Raw genomic sequence first — 21,486 nt, forward strand, 5'->3', positions numbered from 1 at the left:
TTCTCTGATCCTAGCCAGAAGGCCGGGAATCAAGAGGTGAGTGCCACAAGGTGAAGAGATTATGGTGCCCGTGCTTCAACTCAGTGAGTCTATTCTCCCAGTGAGTTTCGGCACCTCGGGGTCACCACTCCCCGAGGCACAAAAGTACCTCGGCTCTAGACCCTCTCAGCCTCATGGCGAGACCCGAAGGGAACAGGTCACATCGGGGCAGCCGTCGAGCTGATTCCTCAGAACCAGCCCCGGAAAGCCCTGGTACACCTGCATCCTCCATGCAGCACCCATCCCCACCAGCATGAAAACTGATAAGAACAGATACTACACTTGATCTTAGCCAAAAGGCCGAGAAGCGATAACCGTGAAAGGGGCGGGCCCAACAAGGTGCCCTTCATGGGCACTATCACTGCTTGCTGTCAGGGAGGCTGCCAGACAATTTTCCATGCACACTCTGGGCTGGGGGGCAGTCAACCACCAGTACACACAGCAGAACCTAAACCCATACCATTATTGCTAGGCAGCAAGACAGGGGCCCATTGCACTCCCACGGGGCCTTTTTAAATGCAATCCATAACCCGGATTTGCCAGGAACCCTTCTTACTCCTCCTACTTGCATGTGACACTGGGCTTAGGATCTGCATAGGAAACACACACACAAGCACACACCTACCTTTGTTGCCTGCAGATGCCTCCTTGGCTGTCCCCAAACGGTATCAAACCAACACCCACGGGAAGCTGTAAGCATAGAGGACATGCCTGCACCCCATTGGACTTACCTGTGTGGGTTAAACCCGGGTTATTTGACAACCTATGGCGGTGATGGTTCTGCTCAGGCAGAGCAGTGCTGATGCTCCTCATAAAGCTGTCGCTGCTGTGAAGGTTCTAGGTGACATCACAAATCCCTATGGTTACATACACAACAAAGCTGGGTTGTTGTTGTTTACACTCTGCAAGGCCTGTGGAAGTGAGTGACATCATAGCACTGTAGTTCTGAGGGTTCTAGATGGATGCAACAATCTCCTGTTGCTTCTATGAAGGCCATAATAGACGACATCACCAAACAGCTCCATAGTCACATACACAGCAAAGGAGAGATGTTGTTTACACCTAGTGATGTCAGTGGTATTGAGTGACATCACAGCACAGTGCTAAGGCTCCTGGGCCTGGACACAGCAGCGGCTGCAATATCTCAACGGAGAATACGTTTATATATATGTGTGTGTGTGCGCGTATATATATATATATATATATATATATATATATATATATATATATTTCTCCGCCGAAATCACTTTTAAACCCATTTCCACCTTTTTTTCCCTTCTCTTCCTCTTACTTTTTTTTCACGTTTTTTTACGTTTTTCTCCTTTTCGCCTCTTTTCTGGGCGTATTATTCTTCTTTTTCTTCTTTTTTTTCGTCTAATGCATACCCCATCAGTGCAGCAATGCTTATTCAATACCGCCAGCAGATGGAGACACTGGGGGATAATTTTCTAAGGATTTATACTGATTTTTCCTGTCTGAATTTGTCGCACAGAAAGTTGCAGGCCAAATATGTGTGACATTTCTGCGACTTTAGCTTCTAGAGCATTTTTACAACATTATACATAGGTGCTGAATACATAAAAAGCGACTGTTCAGCGGCAGACAAGTCGCATCGGCTGAAAGTAGGCCAGAATGTCAGTCCATGTTGGAGCAGGTTTAGATACAGTCTAAAGTATAGATCTCAAAGTCTGTGCACAGAATTTAGCAAGGGCCTCGCACCTTCTGATGCATCAGGTAGGTGCACAATAGCATAGCCCAACCCTCTGTACTTTGGTCTATATTGATGCGGGACATAGACAGCCAGCTGATGACCAATCCATTAGTGCAATGGATGGCTGGAAGCATTTGTCTTTGCCTTTGCAATACCACAGAAGCAATGCATGGTCAATGTACAGCAATGACACACCTGTGTGAACAGCCAGGAGACCCCCCCCCCCCCCCCATGTTATGTTACATAGTTACATAGTTAGTACGGTCGAAAAAAGACATATGTCCATCAAGTTCAACCAGGGAATTAAGGGGTAGGGGTGTGGCGCGATATTGGGGAAGGGATGAGATTTTATATTTCTTCATAAGCATTAATCTTATTTTGTCAATTAGGAACATTCAGCACCCACCCGCTATCAAGGCAGCTGCCTATCATGTCATGCCCTACCTGCACAGGTGTGCTGGCTACTCAAATGATCCAATTAAGGAGGCCATTTAGTCAGCAGCAGCAGAAGTCCTGTGCCTGGACGCTCCAACAGCGGCCAGACACAAGCAGAAGCAGAAGCAGCAGAAGCAGCACCTTTTGTTTTTTGGCTGCAGCAGCAGCAAGGCCCACAGGGCTGGCTAGCTGGCTAGCCAGCAAGCAGGTAGCAATGAAAGTAGGAATCTTTCTTTTTAACCCTGTAAGGGGGTGGTGCACTGTACCCGAAGATACTGCCATATCGGGTCAATGCATAGGGCGACGGAAGCAAGCTTCGAAATCGGCCCCCGTTCTCAAAAATCCATTTAATATATGGTCCCCAGATAGGGGACGTATCAGATATTAAACTGATAAGAACAGATACTACACTTGATCTTAGCCAAAAGGCCGAGAAGCGATAACCGTGAAAGGGGCGGGCCCAACAAGGTGCCCTTCATGGGCACTATCACTGCTTGCTGTCAGGGAGGCTGCCAGACAATTTTCCATGCACACTCTGGGCTGGGGGGCAGTCAACCACCAGTACACACAGCAGAACCTAAACCCATACCATTATTGCTAAGCAGCAAGACAGGGGCCCATTGCACTCCCACGGGGCCTTTTTAAATGCAATCCATAACCCGGATTTGCCAGGAACCCTTCTTACTCCTCCTACTTGCATGTGACACTGGGCTTAGGATCTGCATAGGAAACACACACACAAGCACACACCTACCTTTGTTGCCTGCAGATGCCTCCTTGGCTGTCCCCAAACGGTATCAAACCAACACCCACGGGAAGCTGTAAGCATAGAGGACATGCCTGCACCCCATTGGACTTACCTGTGTGGGTTAAACCCGGGTTATTTGACAACCTATGGCGGTGATGGTTCTGCTCAGGCAGAGCAGTGCTGATGCTCCTCATAAAGCTGTCGCTGCTGTGAAGGTTCTAGGTGACATCACAAATCCCTATGGTTACATACACAACAAAGCTGGGTTGTTGTTGTTTACACTCTGCAAGGCCTGTGGAAGTGAGTGACATCATAGCACTGTAGTTCTGAGGGTTCTAGATGGATGCAACAATCTCCTGTTGCTTCTATGAAGGCCATAATAGACGACATCACCAAACAGCTCCATAGTCACATACACAGCAAAGGAGAGATGTTGTTTACACCTAGTGATGTCAGTGGTATTGAGTGACATCACAGCACAGTGCTAAGGCTCCTGGGCCTGGACACAGCAGCGGCTGCAATATCTCAACGGAGAATACGTTTATATATATGTGTGTGTGTGCGCGTATATATATATATATATATATATATATATATATATATATTTCTCCGCCGAAATCACTTTTAAACCCATTTCCACCTTTTTTTCCCTTCTCTTCCTCTTACTTTTTTTTCACGTTTTTTTACGTTTTTCTCCTTTTCGCCTCTTTTCTGGGCGTATTATTCTTCTTTTTCTTCTTTTTTTTCGTCTAATGCATACCCCATCAGTGCAGCAATGCTTATTCAATACCGCCAGCAGATGGAGACACTGGGGGATAATTTTCTAAGGATTTATACTGATTTTTCCTGTCTGAATTTGTCGCACAGAAAGTTGCAGGCCAAATATGTGTGACATTTCTGCGACTTTAGCTTCTAGAGCATTTTTACAACATTATACATAGGTGCTGAATACATAAAAAGCGACTGTTCAGCGACAGACAAGTCGCATCGGCTGAAAGTAGGCCAGAATGTCAGTCCATGTTGGAGCAGGTTTAGATACAGTCTAAAGTATAGATCTCAAAGTCTGTGCACAGAATTTAGCAAGGGCCTCGCACCTTCTGATGCATCAGGTAGGTGCACAATAGCATAGCCTAACCCTCTGTACTTTGGTCTATATTGATGCGGGACATAGACAGCCAGCTGATGACCAATCCATTAGTGCAATGGATGGCTGGAAGCATTTGTCTTTGCCTTTGCAATACCACAGAAGCAATGCATGGTCAATGTACAGCAATGACACACCTGTGTGAACAGCCAGGAGACCCCCCCCCCCCCCATGTTATGTTACATAGTTACATAGTTAGTACGGTCGAAAAAAGACATATGTCCATCAAGTTCAACCAGGGAATTAAGGGGTAGGGGTGTGGCGCGATATTGGGGAAGGGATGAGATTTTATATTTCTTCATAAGCATTAATCTTATTTTGTCAATTAGGAACATTCAGCACCCACCCGCTATCAAGGCAGCTGCCTATCATGTCATGCCCTACCTGCACAGGTGTGCTGGCTACTCAAATGATCCAATTAAGGAGGCCATTTAGTCAGCAGCAGCAGAAGTCCTGTGCCTGGACGCTCCAACAGCGGCCAGACACAAGCAGAAGCAGAAGCAGCAGAAGCAGCAGCAGCACCACCTTTTGTTTTTTGGCTGCAGCAGCAGCAAGGCCCACAGGGCTGGCTAGCTGGCTAGCCAGCAAGCAGGTAGCAATGAAAGTAGGAATCTTTCTTTTTAACCCTGTAAGGGGGTGGTACACTGTACCCGAAGATACTGCCATATTGGGTCAATGCATAGGGCGACGGAAGCAAGCTTCGAAATCGGCCCCCGTTCTCAAAAATCCATTTAATATATGGTCCCCAGATAGGGGACGTATCAGATATTAAACTGATAAGAACAGATACTACACTTGATCTTAGCCAAAAGGCCGAGAAGCGATAACCGTGAAAGGGGCGGGCCCAACAAGGTGCCCTTCATGGGCACTATCACTGCTTGCTGTCAGGGAGGCTGCCAGACAATTTTCCATGCACACTCTGGGCTGGGGGGCAGTCAACCACCAGTACACACAGCAGAACCTAAACCCATACCATTATTGCTAAGCAGCAAGACAGGGGCCCATTGCACTCCCACGGGGCCTTTTTAAATGCAATCCATAACCCGGATTTGCCAGGAACCCTTCTTACTCCTCCTACTTGCATGTGACACTGGGCTTAGGATCTGCATAGGAAACACACACACAAGCACACACCTACCTTTGTTGCCTGCAGATGCCTCCTTGGCTGTCCCCAAACGGTATCAAACCAACACCCACGGGAAGCTGTAAGCATAGAGGACATGCCTGCACCCCATTGGACTTACCTGTGTGGGTTAAACCCGGGTTATTTGACAACCTATGGCGGTGATGGTTCTGCTCAGGCAGAGCAGTGCTGATGCTCCTCATAAAGCTGTCGCTGCTGTGAAGGTTCTAGGTGACATCACAAATCCCTATGGTTACATACACAACAAAGCTGGGTTGTTGTTGTTTACACTCTGCAAGGCCTGTGGAAGTGAGTGACATCATAGCACTGTAGTTCTGAGGGTTCTAGATGGATGCAACAATCTCCTGTTGCTTCTATGAAGGCCATAATAGACGACATCACCAAACAGCTCCATAGTCACATACACAGCAAAGGAGAGATGTTGTTTACACCTAGTGATGTCAGTGGTATTGAGTGACATCACAGCACAGTGCTAAGGCTCCTGGGCCTGGACACAGCAGCGGCTGCAATATCTCAACGGAGAATACGTTTATATATATGTGTGTGTGTGCGCGTATATATATATATATATATATATATATATATATATATATATATTTCTCCGCCGAAATCACTTTTAAACCCATTTCCACCTTTTTTTCCCTTCTCTTCCTCTTACTTTTTTTTCAAGTTTTTTTACGTTTTTCTCCTTTTCGCCTCTTTTCTGGGCGTATTATTCTTCTTTTTCTTCTTTTTTTTCGTCTAATGCATACCCCATCAGTGCAGCAATGCTTATTCAATACCGCCAGCAGATGGAGACACTGGGGGATAATTTTCCAAGGATTTATACTGATTTTTCCTGTCTGAATTTGTCGCACAGAAAGTTGCAGGCCAAATATGTGTGACATTTCTGCGACTTTAGCTTCTAGAGCATTTTTACAACATTATACATAGGTGCTGAATACATAAAAAGCGACTGTTCAGCGACAGACAAGTCGCATCGGCTGAAAGTAGGCCAGAATGTCAGTCCATGTTGGAGCAGGTTTAGATACAGTCTAAAGTATAGATCTCAAAGTCTGTGCACAGAATTTAGCAAGGGCCTCACACCTTCTGATGCATCAGGTAGGTGCACAATAGCATAGCCTAACCCTCTGTACTTTGGTCTATATTGATGTGGGACATAGACAGCCAGCTGATGACCAATCCATTAGTGCAATGGATGGCTGGAAGCATTTGTCTTTGCCTTTGCAATACCACAGAAGCAATGCATGGTCAATGTACAGCAATGACACACCTGTGTGAACAGCCAGGAGACCCCCCCCCCCCCCCCCATGTTATGTTACATAGTTACATAGTTAGTACGGTCGAAAAAAGACATATGTCCATCAAGTTCAACCAGGGAATTAAGGGGTAGGGGTGTGGCGCGATATTGGGGAAGGGATGAGATTTTATATTTCTTCATAAGCATTAATCTTATTTTGTCAATTAGGAACATTCAGCACCCACCCGCTATCAAGGCAGCTGCCTATCATGTCATGCCCTACCTGCACAGGTGTGCTGGCTACTCAAATGATCCAATTAAGGAGGCCATTTAGTCAGCAGCAGCAGAAGTCCTGTGCCTGGACGCTCCAACAGCGGCCAGACACAAGCAGAAGCAGAAGCAGCAGAAGCAGCAGCAGCACCACCTTTTGTTTTTTGGCTGCAGCAGCAGCAAGGCCCACAGGGCTGGCTAGCTGGCTAGCCAGCAAGCAGGTAGCAATGAAAGTAGGAATCTTTCTTTTTAACCCTGTAAGGGGGTGGTGCACTGTACCCGAAGATACTGCCATATCGGGTCAATGCATAGGGCGACGGAAGCAAGCTTCGAAATCGGCCCCCGTTCTCAAAAATCCATTTAATATATGGTCCCCAGATAGGGGACGTATCAGATATTAAACTGATAAGAACAGATTTTTTACTTTTAGATATAATATTCTTAGACTAATAGACCTTACGCAGTCCAGATTACACTTAGTCTGCTAAAAGCATATTCCACAGATGTAGATTCCAAAGACTTTTAGCCACTTTGTGACCTAATCTTTTTTTATCCAATAAATAGAAAACATACATCTCACTAAGAGCTAGGCGAACACAATCTTTAGAGGTAATAGTGTCTCTTTTAAAAAGAAGAATATTCCTCGTCTTCCATAGTGCAATTTTAATACAATTTATACTAATCCACAAAACCCGAGACTTCTCCACAGATAAAACATTATAAAATCCATATAAAATAACTTCATGATTTAAAAAATTAAGATCAGAAATGAATTTTAGTAAGGGTCCTATCAAATGCCATATCTCTTGGGCGTAAAAACAGTTCCAAAAAAGGTGTAAAACTGTTTCCTCACTAGGACACCCCATTCTCGGGCACTTTGCACTACGACACAATCCTCTTCTGTGTTGGAATTCTCTGGTAGGCAAACATTGATGTGCTATCTGCCAGGCCAGATCTTTTAAGTCATTAGATAAGAATCCCATATTCACCATCCTCCAAACTCTTAGAGATTTCTCAGTGGAATAATTAGATATTAAGCAAATCTGTTCTATCTTCCTGATTTCAGGAACTAATTTTCGTGCATTACTACAAATTTCTTGACTAAAATTAGCAATGCCATAAATACGAATAATCTTTTCTAAAACCACATAGTGCGCTGGGGGAATAAATAAGATTGGGGACGTTAAAGGTAAGGTTATCCACTTTCTTTTTCTAAAAATGTGACCTGCAGCATATTTTAAAAAATAAGACCAATAACAGTTTCTTTGCAAGCCATTAAAACACATAGAAAAAAAGTGAATATATAAAAACCTTTTTAAATCAGGCACATCCTTACCCCCCAATTTCTTTGTCTTCATCATTACATCTCTCCTGAGTTTATCCATTTTAGACCCCCATAAAAAATGAAAGCAAATCTTGTTTAAAAACTTCAAGGTGCGTTCACTCGGTGGGAAAACCAAGCTTAAATATAGCATGATAGGTAGCAACAAAGCTTTCATTATCAGTACTTTTCCTTCTATTGTTAATTTCCTCATTTTCCAAAAACTTATTTTCTTTTGCACTTTCTCTTTGACGATGGACCAGCTTTCCTCTCCATTATTTTCATTGTCAAAGATGACACCCAAGATTTTGATTTTATCATATTGCACATTCACCTCCGTATTGCCCCAATTCCCTATTGCAAAGCAATCACATTTATTTTTATTTAATTTGAAGCCAGAGCCCTCACAAAAAAATTCTGTCTGTCTGATAGCACGTTTCAGGGATGGTTCATCTGAACATAGAATATTAACATCATCCATGTATGCTATCGTCTTTACGCTCTGTCCTCCACTTCCAGGGATTGGCACTCCTCTAATGAACTTATCTTTTCTCAAAACATTCAACAGAGGTTCTATTGCACATATGAAAAGAATGGGTGATAGGGGGCACCCCTGTTTCACCCCAGACTGTAAACATACCTCTTGGGATAAAAAACCGTTAATTAAAATACGACTAAAACAGTTTTTATATAAAAGTGCAATTTTTCCAACAATAAAATCAGGAAAATTCATTTTCTTTAAAACCAACCATAAAAAATCATGAGAAACACGGTCATAAGCCTTTTGAAAATCCAAGGATAAAATTGCCAATTTCTGATCACATTGTTTCTGATACCATAAAACATCTTTTACAAGGTTTAGATGATCACTTATTTTCCTTCCAGGTACTCCGCATACTTGGTCACTGTGTATAACCTTAGCAATTACCTGCTTGAGCCTATTTGCTAAAATTTTTGCTAAAACCTTATAGTCTGTATTTAGCAGGGTAATAGGCCTCCAATTTTCTAATTTAGAGATGTCTCCTTTTTTAAAAATCAGAGTAACAACACCATCTCTCCAGGACGCAGGTAAAATCTCAGATTTAAAAGCACAGTTAAAAATACCTAAAAGATCATCTTTTAAAATGGACCAAAAACACAGATAAAATTCAACTGGCAACCCATCCGAACCAGGTGTTTTACCATTTAAAAAACTCTTAAAGGTGCTTAAAAGTTCAGGTAAAAAGATTTCATCACAAAGGCTCTCTTGGTCAGTTTTGTCAAGTTTTGAATCCAAGGTATCTAAAACATCATTAGTAAAGGAAATATCAATATCTTTTTTATTAAAAAGCTCCTGATAAAATACTTGTGCTTCTCGCAACATCTCTTCATTAGTTATCTTCCCTTCAATTACAGATATCATTTCTTTCTTTCCCACCACCTTCTTAAAAAAGAATCTCGAACACTTTTCATCATTCTCCAGACATTGCACCTTGCTGTTAAAAATCATTTCTTTTCCTTTTTGACTAATGGCATTTTTTATTTCATTCTTTGTCTGAGCAATAACATCATCCATCTCAAGCCCGGCTTGCTTTAGTTTATAATATGTTTGGATTTTAGTGTTTAACATTTTAAACCATAACTTTTTCTCCTTAGCCTTTTGGATGCCCACACGGATAAAAAACAGTTTAGTCCACTTTTTAACATCCTCCCACCAATCCAAAATATTTTTATATTGGGATTGACGCAATCTCCATTTGTTATAAGCAGCAATAAAATCATTTTTTGCTTTCATGTCCTCTAATAAAGTAGTGTTGAGCTTCCAAACGCCTCTGCCTTTCTCTAGGCCAGGTAAAGTGACATGTGCATATAATAACTTATGATCAGAGAAAATATTCGATAAAAGAGAAACATCAACTAGATTAAAACTTTCCGATAAAAAAATAAAATCAATCCTGGATTTGCAGACATTATTTTCCCATGTGTAACCAGGGTCGTCTGGGTATTTTCTCCTCCAGACATCGGTAAAGTTAAAATCCTCAGTCATACTCTTAATCTGTTTCTCTGTTTTATCCACTCTGACATGCACACTTCCACTCTCACGATGATCACCACTCATACAACAATTAAAATCTCCAGCCATTAAAATAGGTGTTGAACCTGGGATAAAAGCCTGAATATCATTAATCAAGTCGGCTCTATCATTTTTTTCAGGAGAAGCATAGATGTTAAAAAGCTTAATCTCCGAGCCATTGTACTTAATATTAACTAATAGCGCTCTACCAGGTATAATTTCTAAGAAGGACAAAACTTGTGCATCTGAACCTCTAAACAAGATCCCAACACCTGAAGATCTGTTCAGATTGTCACCCGACCAGACCGATGGTCCCAAAGTCCAGCCACGACAAAGGTCCTCATAATTTGGACTATGTTCAATTCCACATTCTTGTAAAAAGAACAGAGAACAGTCCAAGGTCTCTAAAAAACTAAACAAAGCAGCCCTTCTCGTAGGGCTCTTTAGACCTCTCACATTAAGAGAGGAGCACTTTATGGAAGCTATTCGCTACTGGAGTTTGAGTCCGATATGAAACCCACAGGTGACTCCGGGCTTTCGAACTGTTTGATATTTTTTGGATCGGACGCTGATCTTATAGAAGGCCTCCATGCATGTTGACTGTCCTCACATTCGTCTGAGCTTTTTTTGACAGGCCGTTTAATGCCAAGTTGTGGCTCATCTCCGAGTTCCTTCTTCCGCTTGATCTCCTTCACGCCAACCTCCATGGCTTCACTGCTCACTAGTGACCCTCCACCACCAGAACCCTCCACAGAAGGTCTCCCCTCTGTCTCAGGCACAGCAGCAGAAAGGTCCATAAGCTCCGCCACGACATCAGAAGTTACAGCCGGCTTTTCTGAAGGCGCCTCAGACCGCTGGGGTGCTTTCGCAGGTGGTACTTCAGCTTGCACTACACCCACTCTCCCCGCTACACGGTCAGCCCACGATCTAGCTACACTGGAACGGAGACTGCAATCTTTAAAGGCATGGCCTTCTTCACCACAAATGTTGCAGACGATTTTAGCACAGTCCTTAGAAACATGGCCTTCTTGATTGCACCGACCACAGCGAACTGTAGTGTCCGTGCAAACTTCCATAGTATGTCCGAATTTCTTACATTTCCTACAAAAAGTAGGCATCTCGGGATAAAACAAATAGCCCTTATCCCGACCGATAGAAAAGTTGGAGGGTGGATGACACAACCCTCCAATGCCAGTAGCATCCTCCTTCATTTTCACAAAAAACTTATGTTTCCCCGTCCATAGGTCTTCTGAATTCATCACCTTATGGGAATACTTAACAGAACTGCAGTATTTCCCCAAAAAGAGCTCAATATGGGACACAGTCACAAAGGGATTGTGCATACACACAACTAGAGGAATATCGCCACCAGTATACAACACTGTGACCGTGATCCCATCAAGCTCAGCAAGGTCTTGATTGCTTTTCAGCTTCTCAAAAAGATTCTGGCATGCATAAGCAGAGTCCAGAGTTAGGATGAAGCTGCCCTTCCGAGGATCTCTGAGACAGACGATGTTCTCTTTCTTCACCCCAAGAAGCTTGTAGAGAGTTTCTTTCACAAAATAAGAAAGTTGGACGAGTTCTTGCTTGTCTTCATCAACATCAAAGCGAAAGGAAAAACGAATCCGCGTTTCACCGGATGTAAGGTAACGGATGCGAACACCCATCTTGTCGATCGCCTTTTCGGTTCCTCGTAGCAGCCCCCCTTGAAAAAGGTAGGACAAACTCCCAGGATCCTCCTGACCAGACACTTGATCTAGCCAAAAGGCCGAGAAGCGATAACCGTGAAAGGGGCGGGCCCAACAAGGTGCCCTTCATGGGCACTATCACTGCTTGCTGTCAGGGAGGCTGCCAGACAATTTTCCATGCACACTCTGGGCTGGGGGGCAGTCAACCACCAGTACACACAGCAGAACCTAAACCCATACCATTATTGCTAAGCAGCAAGACAGGGGCCCATTGCACTCCCACGGGGCCTTTTTAAATGCAATCCATAACCCGGATTTGCCAGGAACCCTTCTTACTCCTCCTACTTGCATGTGACACTGGGCTTAGGATCTGCATAGGAAACACACACACAAGCACACACCTACCTTTGTTGCCTGCAGATGCCTCCTTGGCTGTCCCCAAACGGTATCAAACCAACACCCACGGGAAGCTGTAAGCATAGAGGACATGCCTGCACCCCATTGGACTTACCTGTGTGGGTTAAACCCGGGTTATTTGACAACCTATGGCGGTGATGGTTCTGCTCAGGCAGAGCAGTGCTGATGCTCCTCATAAAGCTGTCGCTGCTGTGAAGGTTCTAGGTGACATCACAAATCCCTATGGTTACATACACAACAAAGCTGGGTTGTTGTTGTTTACACTCTGCAAGGCCTGTGGAAGTGAGTGACATCATAGCACTGTAGTTCTGAGGGTTCTAGATGGATGCAACAATCTCCTGTTGCTTCTATGAAGGCCATAATAGACGACATCACCAAACAGCTCCATAGTCACATACACAGCAAAGGAGAGATGTTGTTTACACCTAGTGATGTCAGTGGTATTGAGTGACATCACAGCACAGTGCTAAGGCTCCTGGGCCTGGACACAGCAGCGGCTGCAATATCTCAACGGAGAATACGTTTATATATATGTGTGTGTGTGCGCGTATATATATATATATATATATATATATATATATTTCTCTGCCGAAATCACTTTTAAACCCATTTCCACCTTTTTTTCCCTTCTCTTCCTCTTACTTTTTTTTCACGTTTTTTTACGTTTTTCTCCTTTTCGCCTCTTTTCTGGGCGTATTATTCTTCTTTTTCTTCTTTTTTTTCGTCTAATGCATACCCCATCAGTGCAGCAATGCTTATTCAATACCGCCAGCAGATGGAGACACTGGGGGATAATTTTCTAAGGATTTATACTGATTTTTCCTGTCTGAATTTGTCGCACAGAAAGTTGCAGGCCAAATATGTGTGACATTTCTGCGACTTTAGCTTCTAGAGCATTTTTACAACATTATACATAGGTGCTGAATACATAAAAAGCGACTGTTCAGCGACAGACAAGTCGCATCGGCTGAAAGTAGGCCAGAATGTCAGTCCATGTTGGAGCAGGTTTAGATACAGTCTAAAGTATAGATCTCAAAGTCTGTGCACAGAATTTAGCAAGGGCCTCGCACCTTCTGATGCATCAGGTAGGTGCACAATAGCATAGCCTAACCCTCTGTACTTTGGTCTATATTGATGCGGGACATAGACAGCCAGCTGATGACCAATCCATTAGTGCAATGGATGGCTGGAAGCATTTGTCTTTGCCTTTGCAATACCACAGAAGCAATGCATGGTCAATGTACAGCAATGACACACCTGTGTGAACAGCCAGGAGACCCCCCCCCCCCCCCCCATGTTATGTTACATAGTTACATAGTTAGTACGGTCGAAAAAAGACATATGTCCATCAAGTTCAACCAGGGAATTAAGGGGTAGGGGTGTGGCGCGATATTGGGGAAGGGATGAGATTTTATATTTCTTCATAAGCATTAATCTTATTTTGTCAATTAGGAACATTCAGCACCCACCCGCTATCAAGGCAGCTGCCTATCATGTCATGCCCTACCTGCACAGGTGTGCTGGCTACTCAAATGATCCAATTAAGGAGGCCATTTAGTCAGCAGCAGCAGAAGTCCTGTGCCTGGACGCTCCAACAGCGGCCAGACACAAGCAGAAGCAGAAGCAGCAGAAGCAGCAGCAGCACCACCTTTTGTTTTTTGGCTGCAGCAGCAGCAAGGCCCACAGGGCTGGCTAGCCAGCAAGCAGGTAGCAATGAAAGTAGGAATCTTTCTTTTTAACCCTGTAAGGGGGTGGTGCACTGTACCCGAAGATACTGCCATATCAGGTCAATGCATAGGGCGACGGAAGCAAGCTTCGAAATCGGCCCCCGTTCTCAAAAATCCATTTAATATATGGTCCCCAGATAGGGGACGTATCAGATATTAAACTGATAAGAACAGATACTACACTTGATCTTAGCCAAAAGGCCGAGAAGCGATAACCGTGAAAGGGGCGGGCCCAACAAGGTGCCCTTCATGGGCACTATCACTGCTTGCTGTCAGGGAGGCTGCCAGACAATTTTCCATGCACACTCTGGGCTGGGGGGCAGTCAACCACCAGTACACACAGCAGAACCTAAACCCATACCATTATTGCTAAGCAGCAAGACAGGGGCCCATTGCACTCCCACGGGGCCTTTTTAAATGCAATCCATAACCCGGATTTGCCAGGAACCCTTCTTACTCCTCCTACTTGCATGTGACACTGGGCTTAGGATCTGCATAGGAAACACACACACAAGCACACACCTACCTTTGTTGCCTGCAGATGCCTCCTTGGCTGTCCCCAAACGGTATCAAACCAACACCCACGGGAAGCTGTAAGCATAGAGGACATGCCTGCACCCCATTGGACTTACCTGTGTGGGTTAAACCCGGGTTATTTGACAACCTATGGCGGTGATGGTTCTGCTCAGGCAGAGCAGTGCTGATGCTCCTCATAAAGCTGTCGCTGCTGTGAAGGTTCTAGGTGACATCACAAATCCCTATGGTTACATACACAACAAAGCTGGGTTGTTGTTGTTTACACTCTGCAAGGCCTGTGGAAGTGAGTGACATCATAGCACTGTAGTTCTGAGGGTTCTAGATGGATGCAACAATCTCCTGTTGCTTCTATGAAGGCCATAATAGACGACATCACCAAACAGCTCCATAGTCACATACACAGCAAAGGAGAGATGTTGTTTACACCTAGTGATGTCAGTGGTATTGAGTGACATCACAGCACAGTGCTAAGGCTCCTGGGCCTGGACACAGCAGCGGCTGCAATATCTCAACGGAGAATACGTTTATATATATGTGTGTGTGTGCGCGTATATATATATATATATATATATATATATATATATATATATTTCTCCGCCGAAATCACTTTTAAACCCATTTCCACCTTTTTTTCCCTTCTCTTCCTCTTACTTTTTTTTCACGTTTTTTTACGTTTTTCTCCTTTTCGCCTCTTTTCTGGGCGTATTATTCTTCTTTTTCTTCTTTTTTTTCGTCTAATGCATACCCCATCAGTGCAGCAATGCTTATTCAATACCGCCAGCAGATGGAGACACTGGGGGATAATTTTCTAAGGATTTATACTGATTTTTCCTGTCTGAATTTGTCGCACAGAAAGTTGCAGGCCAAATATGTGTGACATTTCTGCGACTTTAGCTTCTAGAGCATTTTTACAACATTATACATAGGTGCTGAATACATAAAAAGCGACTGTTCAGCGACAGACAAGTCGCATCGGCTGAAAGTAGGCCAGAATGTCAGTCCATGTTGGAGCAGGTTTAGATACAGTCTAAAGTATAGATCTCAAAGTCTGTGCACAGAATTTAGCAAGGGCCTCGCACCTTCTGATGCAACAGGTAGGTGCACAAGAGCATAGCCTAACCCTCTGTACTTTGGTCTATATTGATGCGGGACATAGACAGCCAGCTGATGACCAATCCATTAGTGCAATGGATGGCTGGAAGCATTTGTCTTTGCCTTTGCAATACCACAGAAGCAATGCATGGTCAATGTACAGCAATGACACACCTGTGTGAACAGCCAGGAGACCCCCCCCCCCCCCCATGTTATGTTACATAGTTACATAGTTAGTACGGTCGAAAAAAGACATATGTCCATCAAGTTCAACCAGGGAATTAAGGGGTAGGGGTGTGGCGCGATATTGGGGAAGGGATGAGATTTTATATTTCTTCATAAGCATTAATCTTATTTTGTCAATTAGGAACATTCAGCACCCACCCGCTATCAAGGCAGCTGCCTATCATGTCATGCCCTACCTGCACAGGTGTGCTGGCTACTCAAATGATCCAATTAAGGAGGCCATTTAGTCAGCAGCAGCAGAAGTCCTGTGCCTGGACGCTCCAACAGCGGCCAGACACAAGCAGAAGCAGAAGCAGCAGAAGCAGCAGCAGCACCACCTTTTGTTTTTTGGCTGCAGCAGCAGCAAGGCCCACAGGGCTGGCTAGCTGGCTAGCCAGCAAGCAGGTAGCAATGAAAGTATGAATCTTTCTTTTTAACCCTGTAAGGGGGTGGTGCACTGTACCCGAAGATACTGCCATATCGGGTCAATGCATAGGGCGACGGAAGCAAGCTTCGAAATCGGCCCCCGTTCTCAAAAATCCATTTAATATATGGTCCCCAGATAGGGGACGTATCAGATATTAAACTGATAAGAACAGATTTTTTTTTTTAGTTAACCCTCAGAACTCCATCAGAGCTCTAAGATCTTATTTGAGCTTGATTTTTTGTTCATCATCAGGAAAACCCGTTTTTCTTTATTTCTTTATCTCTTTTTTTTTTTTTTTTTTAAACAATAAAAGAAACCATATTTAAAACATAAAAAAATTATCAAACCAAAACTAACCATACTATAATTCTATAATTTCTTAAAGAAAAATTACCCAAATGTCATTCCTCTTCTCCATGCAAAGACCATCAAGAAGTCTAAGAAACCACAAGTTATAGATCCACTCAGCATCTCACTTTTGGCTGGAATCGCCAGCCACGCTGGAACCTTGTATGTTTCCACAAATCTATCTATATCTGCGTGAAAGGAACAATAGACTTTATCCCTTGCTTCATTGACTTTGATTCCCAATCTTTCTTTCAGATTTCCCAAATCCTCGTCAAAGGCTTTTTTTTCTTTTTTTGACACACTCTTGAAGACAACATCAAGAGAGCCTCCATACTCTACCGATACATATTCTTCTTCATTTTCTTTCCTTTTCTTCTCCTCCATCACTTTCCTGGTTGGAGTTTCCTCCTCTTCAGGTTCTTCCCTCACATCAGTTTCCTCCTCCCTACTTCGTTTCATAACCTCCTTTTTCTTCTTCTTCTTCTTAGGACACATTACTGCCAGGTGTCCCTCATCACCACATAGATGACACTTTTTCTTCACCTTACATGCTTCTGGCTCATGGCCTTCTTCTTGGCATTTATAGCACCAAACAATATCACAAAAATCTTTCCTATGGCCATACCTTTTACACTTTCGACAAAAGTCGTCCATGCCTGAAAAGAACAGGTCCCCATTTACTGGGCCAATCTTAAAACGCCCTGGGGGATAAATTAGCTTTCCATCAGGTGTTTTCTGAAACTTCACTTGAAATTTCCACTTTGTCGTCCAAAGTCCATATTGATTATAGATCTTGCCTTTTGGCTTCACCTCCTCACAGAATCTAGAAAGGAACAGAACAATCTCTTCTTCTGTGATATACGGACTGTACATCCTCACAGTTATAAGTCTTTCCCGAGTCGGGAAATGGGGAGTAATCTCTACCCCTCCCAACTTAGGGTGCGACTTCCACAGCAATGCTTTATTGCAGAACACACCATAGTCCTCCTCCGAAACCAGAACCACATCATAGACTCCATTTCTTGGAAATTCCAGCATCGATAATATCTGGTCCTTCCTCAGCTCAAAAAACTGGAACAAAATCTCCTCCACCACGAAGAATAAACCTCTCTCCTTCTTTCCAGCATCCAAAAGAGTAATTCGGACTCCATTTCGTAGTCTGGCGTAGCTAGGTACACCTCCAGCAGGCTCTCCTTTCTTGCCAGCCTCCTCCATCGCAGAAAAAACACCTCCCCTACTGCAGGCAGGTAGGTAGGTAGGTGGTGATCGCTCCTCGTTGCCCGGGGACTAAGCCGCCACCCTGATGTCAGCAAGGGGGTTTAGTCCCACCATATAGATGGGACGATCCCCCAGGGAAAAGGAGCGGGTACCCCGGGCTCCTTCCAGCCAGATCAAGCAAGCATATACTACACTTGATCTTAGCCAAAAGGCCGAGAAGCGATAACCGTGAAAGGGGCGGGCCCAACAAGGTGCCCTTCATGGGCACTATCACTGCTTGCTGTCAGGGAGGCTGCCAGACAATTTTCCATGCACACTCTGGGCTGGGGGGCAGTCAACCACCAGTACACACAGCAGAACCTAAACCCATACCATTATTGCTAAGCAGCAAGACAGGGGCCCATTGCACTCCCACGGGGCCTTTTTAAATGCAATCCATAACCCGGATTTGCCAGGAACCCGTCTTACTCCTCCTACTTGCATGTGACACTGGGCTTAGGATCTGCATAGGAAACACACACACAAGCACACACCTACCTTTGTTGCCTGCAGATGCCTCCTTGGCTGTCCCCAAACGGTATCAAACCAACACCCACGGGAAGCTGTAAGCATAGAGGACATGCCTGCACCCCATTGGACTTACCTGTGTGGGTTAATCCCGGGTTATTTGACAACCTATGGCGGTGATGGTTCTGCTCAGGCAGAGCAGTGCTGATGCTCCTCATAAAGCTGTCGCTGCTGTGAAGGTTCTAGGTGACATCACAAATCCCTATGGTTACATACACAACAAAGCTGGGTTGTTGTTGTTTACACTCTGCAAGGCCTGTGGAAGTGAGTGACATCATAGCACTGTAGTTCTGAGGGTTCTAGATGGATGCAACAATCTCCTGTTGCTTCTATGAAGGCCATAATAGACGACATCACCAAACAGCTCCATAGTCACATACACAGCAAAGGAGAGATGTTGTTTACACCTAGTGATGTCAGTGGTATTGAGTGACATCACAGCACAGTGCTAAGGCTCCTGGGCCTGGACACAGCAGCGGCTGCAATATCTCAACGGAGAATACGTTTATATATATGTGTGTGTGTGCGCGTATATATATATATATATATATATATATATATATATATATATATATATTTCTCCGCCGAAATCACTTTTAAACCCATTTCCACCTTTTTTTCCCTTCTCTTCCTCTTACTTTTTTTTCACGTTTTTTTACGTTTTTCTCCTTTTCGCCTCTTTTCTGGGCGTATTATTCTTCTTTTTCTTCTTTTTTTTCGTCTAATGCATACCCCATCAGTGCAGCAATGCTTATTCAATACCGCCAGCAGATGGAGACACTGGGGGATAATTTTCTAAGGATTTATACTGATTTTTCCTGTCTGAATTTGTCGCACAGAAAGTTGCAGGCCAAATATGTGTGACATTTCTGCGACTTTAGCTTCTAGAGCATTTTTACAACATTATACATAGGTGCTGAATACATAAAAAGCGACTGTTCAGCGACAGACAAGTCGCATCGGCTGAAAGTAGGCCAGAATGTCAGTCCATGTTGGAGCAGGTTTAGATACAGTCTAAAGTATAGATCTCAAAGTCTGTGCACAGAATTTAGCAAGGGCCTCGCACCTTCTGATGCATCAGGTAGGTGCACAATAGCATAGCCTAACCCTCTGTACTTTGGTCTATATTGATGCGGGACATAGACAGCCAGCTGATGACCAATCCATTAGTGCAATGGATGGCTGGAAGCATTTGTCTTTGCCTTTGCAATACCACAGAAGCAATGCATGGTCAATGTACAGCAATGACACACCTGTGTGAACAGCCAGGAGACCCCCCCCCCCCCCCATGTTATGTTACATAGTTACATAGTTAGTACGGTCGAAAAAAGACATATGTCCATCAAGTTCAACCAGGGAATTAAGGGGTAGGGGTGTGGCGCGATATTGGGGAAGGGATGAGATTTTATATTTCTTCATAAGCATTAATCTTATTTTGTCAATTAGGAACATTCAGCACCCACCCGCTATCAAGGCAGCTGCCTATCATGTCATGCCCTACCTGCACAGGTGTGCTGGCTACTCAAATGATCCAATTAAGGAGGCCATTTAGTCAGCAGCAGCAGAAGTCCTGTGCCTGGACGCTCCAACAGCGGCCAGACACAAGCAGAAGCAGAAGCAGCAGAAGCAGCAGCAGCACCACCTTTTGTTTTTTGGCTGCAGCAGCAGCAAGGCCCACAGGGCTGGCTAGCTGGCTAGCCAGCAAGCAGGTAGCAATTAAAGTAGGAATCTTTCTTTTTAACCCTGTAAGGGGGTGGTGCACTGTACCCGAAGATACTGCCATATCGGGTCAATGCATAGGGCGACGGAAGCAAGCTTCGAAATCGGCCCCCGTTCTCAAAAATCCATTTAATATATGGTCCCCAGATAGGGGACGTATCAGATATTAAACTGATAAGAACAGATACTACACTTGATCTTAGCCAAAAGGCCGAGAAGCGATAACCGTGAAAGGGGCGGGCCCAACAAGGTGCCCTTCATGGGCACTATCACTGCTTGCTGTCAGGGAGGCTGCCAGACAATTTTCCATGCACACTCTGGGCTGGGGGGCAGTCAACCACCAGTACACACAGCAGAACCTAAACCCATACCATTATTGCTAAGCAGCAAGACAGGGGCCCATTGCACTCCCACGGGGCCTTTTTAAATGCAATCCATAACCCGGATTTGCCAGGAACCCGTCTTACTCCTCCTACTTGCATGTGACACTGGGCTTAGGATCTGCATAGGAAACACACACACAAGCACACACCTACCTTTGTTGCCTGCAGATGCCTCCTTGGCTGTCCCCAAACGGTATCAAACCAACACCCACGGGAAGCTGTAAGCATAGAGGACATGCCTGCACCCCATTGGACTTACCTGTGTGGGTTAATCCCGGGTTATTTGACAACCTATGGCGGTGATGGTTCTGCTCAGGCAGAGCAGTGCTGATGCTCCTCATAAAGCTGTCGCTGCTGTGAAGGTTCTAGGTGACATCACAAATCCCTATGGTTACATACACAACAAAGCTGGGTTGTTGTTGTTTACACTCTGCAAGGCCTGTGGAAGTGAGTGACATCATAGCACTGTAGTTCTGAGGGTTCTAGATGGATGCAACAATCTCCTGTTGCTTCTATGAAGGCCATAATAGACGACATCACCAAACAGCTCCATAGTCACATACACAGCAAAGGAGAGATGTTGTTTACACCTAGTGATGTCAGTGGTATTGAGTGACATCACAGCACAGTGCTAAGGCTCCTGGGCCTGGACACAGCAGCGGCTGCAATATCTCAACGGAGAATACGTTTATATATATGTGTGTGTGTGCGCGTATATATATATATATATATATATATATATATATATATATATATATATATATATTTCTCCGCCGAAATCACTTTTAAACCCATTTCCACCTTTTTTTCCCTTCTCTTCCTCTTACTTTTTTTTCACGTTTTTTTACGTTTTTCTCCTTTTCGCCTCTTTTCTGGGCGTATTATTCTTCTTTTTCTTCTTTTTTTTCGTCTAATGCATACCCCATCAGTGCAGCAATGCTTATTCAATACCGCCAGCAGATGGAGACACTGGGGGATAATTTTCTAAGGATTTATACTGATTTTTCCTGTCTGAATTTGTCGCACAGAAAGT

The 21,486-nt window shown here is 44.2% G+C and overlaps 5 non-coding genes and 3 pseudogenes across 5 annotated transcripts; all 8 read right to left on the bottom strand.

Moving 5' to 3' along the window:
- Positions 1 to 191: 191 nt before the first annotated feature.
- LOC130349804 (U2 spliceosomal RNA) lies at positions 192 to 351 on the bottom strand (annotated as a pseudogene).
- A 2,084-nt stretch (positions 352 to 2,435) lies between these two features.
- LOC130349751 (U2 spliceosomal RNA) lies at positions 2,436 to 2,626 on the bottom strand. The gene has a single exon (XR_008887013.1). It is a non-coding gene; the product is annotated as a U2 spliceosomal RNA (small nuclear RNA).
- Positions 2,627 to 4,711: 2,085 nt separating this feature from the next.
- LOC130349784 (U2 spliceosomal RNA) lies at positions 4,712 to 4,902 on the bottom strand. Its single transcript, XR_008887040.1, has one exon. It is a non-coding gene; the product is annotated as a U2 spliceosomal RNA (small nuclear RNA).
- Positions 4,903 to 6,994: 2,092 nt separating this feature from the next.
- Positions 6,995 to 7,170, bottom strand: LOC130349789 (U2 spliceosomal RNA; annotated as a pseudogene).
- A 6,789-nt stretch (positions 7,171 to 13,959) lies between these two features.
- Positions 13,960 to 14,150, bottom strand: LOC130349778 (U2 spliceosomal RNA). Its single transcript, XR_008887035.1, has one exon. It is a non-coding gene; the product is annotated as a U2 spliceosomal RNA (small nuclear RNA).
- A 2,088-nt stretch (positions 14,151 to 16,238) lies between these two features.
- On the bottom strand, positions 16,239 to 16,423 carry LOC130349795 (U2 spliceosomal RNA). The gene has a single exon (XR_008887045.1). It is a non-coding gene; the product is annotated as a U2 spliceosomal RNA (small nuclear RNA).
- Positions 16,424 to 17,872: 1,449 nt separating this feature from the next.
- Positions 17,873 to 18,008, bottom strand: LOC130349754 (U2 spliceosomal RNA; annotated as a pseudogene).
- Positions 18,009 to 20,102: 2,094 nt separating this feature from the next.
- LOC130349755 (U2 spliceosomal RNA) lies at positions 20,103 to 20,293 on the bottom strand. The gene has a single exon (XR_008887014.1). It is a non-coding gene; the product is annotated as a U2 spliceosomal RNA (small nuclear RNA).
- Positions 20,294 to 21,486: the final 1,193 nt, after the last annotated feature.

This window comes from Hyla sarda, unplaced genomic scaffold (assembly GCF_029499605.1).
Source record: "Hyla sarda isolate aHylSar1 unplaced genomic scaffold, aHylSar1.hap1 scaffold_923, whole genome shotgun sequence".
NCBI lineage: Eukaryota > Metazoa > Chordata > Amphibia > Anura > Hylidae > Hyla > Hyla sarda.